We start from the raw sequence: 7,248 nt of genomic DNA, 5'->3' as shown, positions 1-7,248 counted from the left end.
ATCCTTATTCCATGGCATATCTCATTCTGACCACAGCTATGGAAGGTTCTCAACTTTCAAGAAATTACATAATCATACTTGTGAAGTACCTTTTGCCACATAAGGTAACATTCGTAGGTTCCAGAATTAGGACACAGACGTCTGGCTGCCAAAACTACCTTTGATATTTTCTTCTCGTCTAATTTTCAAAGCTTACATTTTTATTACTATGCTCATTTAGTATAAACAAGATCCTATTTATTATTTCTAGCCTCGATCTATTGAGTTTAAGGTATGAAAGATGAGAATATTATTAACTTATCAATCCTACTAATATTTTCTAAGCTTTCTATCTGTGTCTTGTTCTAGATATTAGAATTACAACATTGAACCAAATGGGAAAACAAATGTGCTATATTGGAGCTTATATTTCAGTGAGTGTGTAGAAAATAAATAAGTAATAAATAGTATGCCAGAATGTGGTAAATACTGTGAACAAATAAAAAGGAGAGGAAAATTGAGAATACAGGGCAGAGGGTAAGATCTACTATTTTATAGAGATATTCTAATTAAAGTGACATTTGAGCAAAAATGTGAAGAAATTGAAGGGGTGAGGCATGAAGATATCTAGAAGACAAATCCAGGCAGAGAGAACTCCAAATGCTAAGACACTGCATTTGAAACATGCTTGACAAGTTAAAGAAACAAAGACCATTGTACTTAGAAAGGTGGAGCAAGCAGATGCACAGTGGGAGGAGGGTTGGAGATAGAGTCGAGAGCTGTACCTCAGGCCTTTGTTCTATTAGTTTAGACTTTTGTAAGGAGTTGCCTTTTATTCTGAGTAAAATTTTAATCCATAGGAGGGTTTTGAACACAGTAATACCATGATTTATTCTATGTTTTGAAAAATTTATGCTGAGTGCCATATTGAGAATAGTCTGTAATTGAGCATTGAGAGCAAAAAGCATACCAGAAAGGAGGCTATTTCAGTAGTCCACAGGAGAGCAATGAGCCATGGATGGTAATGTTAGCTATAGAGGCAGGAGAAAGTGGTCTGATTCTGAGCCCACAGGGTTTGCTAATGGATTCAATGTATGGTATGAAAGAAAGAAAAAATTCAACAATGGCTTCAAGGAAACTGTGGCAGGGAAAGGTTTGGAGAATGAAGGTGAGAGGAAGAATCATGAGTTGTGTTTTAGGAATGTTATGTTTGAAACAATTCTTAAATATCCAAGCAGAATTTGAGAGAGACATTTGAATAGATGAGTCTGGAATTTAGATCTTCAGCCTGAACTGAAGATACAAATTTATAAATACTATATATAGACAGTATTAAACTAGGAGAATGAATAATATAGCCATAAAAGAAGTTCAAGGAGTAAGTCCTGGTAACTCCAATATTTAGAAGTTACAAATTTTAGAAAGAATTGTCCCAAATAATAATAATAATCAAAAGAATAGGCCAGGCTGGAGAAGAATTAAAATCAGAAGAGATACATGGCAAGACAAGAGAAGAGTTTCAAAATGAAAGAGTGGGCAACTGTGTTAAATATTTCAGTTAGGTCAAATAAGATGATAATTCAGATTCCTCATAAGATTTATGAACATATGGTCCTTGGAAGCCTTGAAAAAGCCATTTTGGTGAAGAGTACCAGCAAAAGCCATATGGTATGAATTCAAAAGAAATAAAATGGGAAGAATTGAAGACTTGAATATTAAATATAAATCCTAAAGGAATTCTTGATGAACTCAACATGGAGTTTAGGAGAAAGAAAAGATTCAAAGATGATTGCAAAGGGTTTCTTTCTTACAATTAGAAGGATAAGGATATAATTTACAAAGTTAGGAGAATCACATTAGTGGATCATTTAGAAGAGCTTTTCTTTTAAAAAAAATATTTATTATTATTATTTTACATTCTGATATGTTGTGGAGCAGTTGGAGGAAGGGGGAGAGGGAAAAGATCAGGGGGACAGGGTTGGGGGGGGAGAAGGGAGGCGTGGTTGAGGCTGATGGCAAACCCCTCATTCTGTCAGGGGAGCCAAGGGGACTTCTGGCAGCAACTCAGTTGTGGCTGGGCTGGATGTGGGCTTTGGGGGGTGTGGTTGAGGCCCTTAGTTCCTCTGCCCCCCAGGAGCTTCAAGCCAGAAGGGCAGCATCTTGGTGGCCATTGCTGGTCTGGATGTGGATGTCGGGGGGTCATGCTTGAGGCTGTTGGCACCCCCCACCCTGGCTTGCGAGCCTAGAGTGTTTCTGGTCCTTCTACATTATATAGCTGTTCTTTGGTGTTGTTAGACCTTTACTGGTTAATATAAGAACTTTGTCTCTGATCTGGGTTTTTGTGTGTGTGTGTTTTCTTTCAGTTCCGTGTTGGATTATTAGCTACCCCCGCCCCTTAAACTTTGTACTGGAACTAATTTGTTGTCCTTCACTTACTTCTCAAATGGGAGAATTTTCTGTGGGAACCAGCACTTGAGCCCTGTAGTTGAGCTAAATTGCTGCTTTGGTGCTGATTCTCTGGGGAAGGCTTTCTGTGTAGCTCAGGGTTTAATTGCTGATCTTGTAAGCACTTTCAGGTCTTGTGAGGTCCAGTACACTTAAGTTGTGTGGAAACTCTGGTCCGGGCTGAGTCTTTTCAGCAAACTCACCCCTGCAGTTCTATACTCCTAACCAGTCTCTACTGAGTGGTCCTGTGCTGACTGGAGGGCAGACTTTGCAGTGCCTCAGTGTTCCCCCAGTGGGCCAGTCTTCCCCACCCCCAGCACTCCAAATACTCTCATAGAATGGGCCATGCACTAGTCCCTTGAGATGACTTACTGGCCTCTGAGTGGCTCCTATTTTTAGTTTTCTGTGGTCCCTTATTCCTATGTGGGTCCACAGGAACCCTGTTAGAGGTCGTGCTAGCCTAAGGGGCCACTAAGGCTCTTTCCTCCCCTGCAAACTCCAAGCAACTTCATATGAAGGGCGCAGAAGCAGCTTTTGCCAGCTCTGGCTTTTTGTGCTCACCAGGGCCAGCCTTGAAGTGGTCGGGGCTAAAAACGGTCAGAGAATTTCTTTCTTTCTCTCATTGTGACTTCTTCTGCCTTCATGAACTCTGTAGGTCTCTCTTCCTCTTCCCCTGAGCTATAGTGGCCCCAGCTTGGCGGTCATTGCTTTTTAATAGTTGTAAATTTACTGATTGTGTACTGTCTATTCCACGATCTTGATCAGAAGTCTCTCTTTTTTTTTTTTTTTCCTTTTTGTCTTTTTTTGTGTCCGGCAATGGATCGCAACCCTCAGTGTCGCGCCCGGACCGGACCAGGACCGGCAACGGGATCGCAACCCTCGGTGTTGCTCCCACACCTCGCTCAGCCAGTGAGCGGGAACCGGTCTGTATGTGGGATCCGAACCCTCGGCAGGAGCGCCACCGCGCTCCCAAGCGGCGCACTGTAGCAGTGCGCCACCGGGCCGGCCGCTCTTTTTTTTTTTTTTTAAAGAGAAGCAGAAAAAGTGGGAAGTAGATTGTATGTAAATTTTTGATAGGATGTATTATAGAAAAAAATTGTGTGCTATTGAAAAAATCGTATAAAAATATGTAGCACTGAAAATGTTCCAGGCTCTATGAATTTACTTATTAATTCATTTAATCCTAACAATAAAACTGTGAGGTAGATACTATTATTTGCTTCTCCTTTACCTACATGGGTAAACTGAGAAACAAATTAAGTATCTTGTTCAAATTTATACAGCCAGGAAGTGGCAGAGCCAAAATTTAAACCCAGTTAAATCAGTTCCAAGGTATGTAACTTCTTCAGCGTAACAGGAAAATAAATAAATAAATAAATAAAATAATGCAGAAAAGATAAAGTGGTAGTTATTGGCAGTTATTAAAACAATGTTTTTGATTTTGCACTGCACTGCTATGGTTTGAACGTTTGTATCCCTTCTAAAATTCACGTTGAAACTTAATTCCCAATGCAACAGTATTAACAGGGGGGCCTTTAGGAGGTAATTTAGTCATGAGGGCAGAGCCCTCATAAATGGGATTAATGACCTTATAAAAGAGGTATAAGGGTATAAGAGGTATAAGGTATAAGTTCATCCTTTTAACCTTCTGGCTTCTACCATGTAAGAACATAGCTAGCATTCACCTTCTCTGGGGGTCACAGCAACACTGTGCCATCTTGCAAGAAGAAAGAGCAGCTCTCATCAGACACCAGTGCTGTCACCTTCATCTTGGCCTTCTCAGCCTCTAAAACTGTGAGAAATAAATTTCTGTAGTGTATAAATTACCCACTTGCAGGTATTTTGTTGTAGCAGTAGAAACAGACTAAGACAGGCACAAAGAATTTCGTACTGAAATGGAAGGGTTGGACCTAGACAGAAAATACGGTTCATTCACAATAACAAGAGGAGAAGCAGAGCATATGGGTAGCATCACCACTATGTTGACAGAGATGATGGTGTGAAAGTTTGGAAGTTCTTTTCTGATTGCTCCTAGTTTCTCCGTGATATAAGATTCATGATCATAAGCAAAGAGTGAAAATGAGTACCAGGTGTTGGGCGGTGCAGAGGAGGGGAGAAGAGGTAGGCCAGTCATCTAGGAGAGTGGGACTTGAGAGAACTAAAAAAATATGGCAGTATAATTGCAGTCACCCTTAATAAATCTTTATGTCTTTAAAGTAATACCATTCAGCATATCTAGGTGCTTTTGATATACAGTTGCATTGGCACAGGTGCCTTTTGGTTTCAGATGGCTCCAACTATTTGGGAGGAAATTTCAAAGAATGCTTCTGATAGAAAACTATGGCATGAATTTTTCTCCAATCTCAATTTACTCACATCTCCCCAGTATCTATCCTAACTTCCACCCTAACCAAATGAAGGGAAAAGTAAGCAAAAATGTGACTTTCGACCATGACTCCATTAATTCCCAAGAGGAAAAGAGTCTCTCACATGCAAGGTGTTATGTGCCTCTTCTCTCTGGGTAACCTATTCCATCAGGTAATAAAATGGAAAGATGGAAGTTTTACCAGTCTCGGCAGGTCATTGTCATAGCAGTTAAGGGCTTCTACTCTATGAGTCATTCTGTCATTTTATTTATTTATTTATTTATTTATTTATTTATTTATTTAGTCCTTTTTGTGACCGGCCGCACCGCACTCAGCCAGTGAGCGCATCGCACCGGCCATCCCTTATATAGGATGTGTGTCACGGGCTCCCGAGTGTGCCACGGGCTCGGCCGCTGTCATTTTATTTTAATACACACTTTCCTCTTTCCCATGTTCTGCCTTCTGTCTCCAAATAGTAAAATTATTTACAAGTTTTTCTTCTCATTTTTGAACCCTGACCTTTGTGAAGGGAGAAAAGGGAATATTGGTGGGAGTGTCTATGCACTTATTTCTAGAACTTTTGGTATATAATTGACCTGCCACTTTTCAATGATCATGTAGTAAGGTTATTTTTCTGTTTCTATTTTTTTCTTTTAGTGCTGAAAATATATGTTTATTGATAGATTTTGTTTTCTTCGCTTACTGGTTTATTTGTTTGGGGGAACAAGATGTGTTATCAGCTTGATTAACTGTCATACTGAAATTTCAAAACTTATCTCTATAGTAAACAAGACTCTTCACGATATGCATACCACAGACATGCAGCTCCATGTCATTGCTCAGAGCTTTGGTCTCTTGGAAATGGCACAATTAATTACTGCTTGAATTCTTCTGATTGAGATTGACAGTAGGCTCTTCAATCAGTTTATGGCCTCATATTCCTCTTCTTGGAAACTGGAACTGTGTTTGCCCATCAAAAATCTCTTAGCAATTCCACCTTTTGTGTATGTGTATTTACTCAAGCACTACTGGCAGTGATTAGAGTATGACTTTTTCTTATCTTTTAGATATACTTAAAGGTTTTTGATTTGTGTTTCTAAGAATACAGTACCTATACCATGAAAAAAATCCATTACAAAATTCTTAGAAATTCTGGAAAAAATATACCATTTTTCTGAAATGCTCTGCTACGATTTGAAAATTAAAAGACACCAAAAAAAATTTTAAAAAGTACTACTATACCAGAGTTTATAACATATACAGAAATAAAATATATGAGCCAAAACAAAGGGCCAAGAAGGAAAAACGAAAGTATTCAGTTGTAAGATTACTATGTAGTTCATTAAGTAGTATCAGTTAATGGTGGGATATGATAAGTTAAAGATGCATGCTATAAACCCTAAAGCATCAGAATCAACAAGTTATAGTTAATTAGACAGCAGGGGGGAAGAAATAGAATTATAAAAACTTCTCAAGCCAAGGGAAAGAAAAAAAGAGAAAATAAAGAACCAAGAATATAAGAAGAGAACAGAAAATAAATTGCAAGATGGTTGATTTAAATCCAACTGTCAATAATCACATCAACTGTAAATAATCTAAACAACTGAATTAAAAGGTATATATTGTCAAATTGTATAAAAAATTAAGACCCTCTATATTCTTCCTGCAATAAACCCACTTTAAATAAAAAAACACAAATAGTGTAAAAGTAAAATAATGGCAAAAGACTTATCAGGCAAACACTAATCACAGAAACATGGAATAGCTATATTAATATCAGACAAAGTATATTTTAGAACAAGGAATATTTCCATGGATAAAGAGAATTATTTCATAAATGATAAAGGGATAAATTCTTCAAGAGGGCATGATCTTAAACATTTATGCATTTAATGACAGCTTCAAAATAAATGAAACAAAAATCTTACAAGACTGGAAGGAGAAATAAACAAATCTACAATTATATTTGAGATTTCAACACCTCTCTGTCAGTAGCTGATAGAAGAACTAGAAAAAAAATATCAGTAAGATAGAAGACTTGAACAATGTTTTCTAATCAATTTGACCAAATTGTCATGTATGAATACTCCATCCAACAACAGCAGCGTACACATCCTTTTCAAGTACACATGAAACATTCTCCAAAGATGGGCCATATTTTGGGGGCCATATAAAAGCTCTTAATAACGCTAATCTCTGTTACCAAAACTAGGAGAGGAGAGGGAATTAAAATTCCCTCAACATCCTTTTAGTATATGAGTTATATGCAGATGTAATGATTTGGATCCTAGCCATCATGAAGTGTATTTAATATTACAGAACTGTGGCTTCCTGATCTGTATGACAGTTGTGATAATTTGATAACATTTGTCTGTAAGGTTGATACAAAAGTTAAATGAAATTGCTGTATTAGAGCTCCTGTCACATATATATATATACATATATATATATATATATA

General features: G+C 37.8%; 1 pseudogene; it reads left to right on the top strand.

Annotated features, from left to right (window-relative positions):
- The first annotated feature begins 993 nt into the window (after positions 1 to 993).
- Positions 994 to 7,248, top strand: part of LOC103600641 — a 24,124-nt pseudogene continuing 17,869 nt past the window's right edge.

Source organism: Galeopterus variegatus, unplaced genomic scaffold (genome assembly GCF_000696425.1).
Source record: "Galeopterus variegatus unplaced genomic scaffold, G_variegatus-3.0.2 Scaffold3410, whole genome shotgun sequence".
NCBI lineage: Eukaryota > Metazoa > Chordata > Mammalia > Dermoptera > Cynocephalidae > Galeopterus > Galeopterus variegatus.
The sequence above is the reverse complement of the archived record's forward strand: the minus strand, read 5'-3'. Positions and strand labels throughout refer to the sequence as shown.